The sequence below is a fragment of the Maylandia zebra genome, linkage group LG11, assembly GCF_041146795.1.
Source record: "Maylandia zebra isolate NMK-2024a linkage group LG11, Mzebra_GT3a, whole genome shotgun sequence".
NCBI lineage: Eukaryota > Metazoa > Chordata > Actinopteri > Cichliformes > Cichlidae > Maylandia > Maylandia zebra.
Window position 1 is genome coordinate 31580416 of NC_135177.1, and position 1525 is coordinate 31581940.

Sequence of the window (1525 nt, forward strand, 5' to 3'; positions counted from 1 at the left end):
AACAAAAGCAATTTATAAAGCTGTGGAAAATGATTTAAAGGTATCAGATAGAAGCTTATTACTGGAGATGTGTGCACTAGATAGATAGATAGATAGATAGATAGACAGACTACTAAAAAGCATCCCATCAAAAAAATCTAAAGATTGTGCAAATTCCAGAAATCTTTTAAAGAGACAATTATTCGTTGACTGTGAGTTCTATTCACTGCTTCTGCTTAATAAGAAAAATTCTAAAACACTGTGCTTACTGAATATTGAATTGTGTTGATTAAATTAACCGAGCATTAACAAAGAACATAACTGGTCTGTTTCATATCAACCATTAACAACCAAGACAAAGTTGACAAAACCATTAAACCAAAGAGGATGGATCCTAAATGAGCTGCTTTTTTTTGAGTAGGTTCCTTGTGTTATTGACCAGTCATGACTTTGTGCTGGCAACCACATTAACCCATACATACATTCAGTGATAGAGTGATCATTTTCTAACAATTGAACATACCTATGCACTCATTGGAGGAGCCAAGATCAAATCACCGGTATGCCCTATGTCATGGTCTGGCTGAGTCACAGTAAATTTCCACAGTGCCTACTCTCCTCCTTCGGGGGGAGCCTGTGCTGCTCCTCGCCAGAGTGCCACCTGAGACTGATTAAACCAGCTGCATATAAGACCAGCGTCCACAACCTGCCTTCGCCAGATTGTCTGCTAACCCACTTGTTTCATGACTCACATTACAACCTTGCAATAGTCTCGCTCTCCAGGACGTTGGACTCCGTTATACTCCAAACAGCTGGTAAAACTCTCAGTTTTCTGCATCCTCACCTGTCTGCCTCCCTGCCTTCAGTGTTTTTGGACCATGGATCACTAATCCACTGGACTCACCGAGGCCTCGTTATCCTGCTTTCCCCCTCTCGCATGACTCCGCCTGCAACCAAGTAAGACTGTTCAGGCTAACAGTTTGGATTAATTCAGTCATTTCCCCAAGGACCACCCTGACTCTGTTTTCCCTCTGTTTCAGTGCCTCCCCACCACCCACTCGCGTACCACTGTTTTTCTCGCTGAGTCCTGTCAACCACCATTCATGTTCTGGGACAATCTAGTTTAAAGCCCTTTAGTGCTTCATGTCACCTTCTTAGTTCTTAGATCATAGCATGTGACAGTTTGCTCATAGCTTCTATTCATAGTCTCAACTTCATTCATATCTCCGAGTCACAGTTTGTTCTTAGTTTGCGACCCTTGTATTTCACAGTTCATGTTCTTATCCTCTTGTACCTTCACGTCATTGTAAATAAACCCCTTGTTCACATCAAAGTTCTGATTCTCAGCTTGAATCTGTTTTTGGGTTCACTCTACGTTCTGGCTTCCAGCCGTGACTCTCTACCGCCTGAGCCTTAACTATATATTACCATATATTTCATTTTAAAAAATAAGGTTTTTTATGTTTACCAGCTGGACTTGTTTTAAGCTGCTTTTGAACATCAAGCTCTTTATTATAGCAAATTAAATTTGTTGTGAATTTATGCA

The 1525-nt window shown here is 40.8% G+C and overlaps 1 long non-coding RNA gene across 1 annotated transcript; it reads left to right on the forward strand.

The window, feature by feature from the left end:
* The first annotated feature begins 731 nt into the window (after window positions 1-731).
* On the forward strand, window positions 732-1312 carry LOC143420968 (uncharacterized). The gene is made up of 2 exons (XR_013100709.1): window positions 732-936; window positions 1020-1312. It is a non-coding gene; the product is annotated as an uncharacterized LOC143420968 (long non-coding RNA).
* Window positions 1313-1525: the final 213 nt, after the last annotated feature.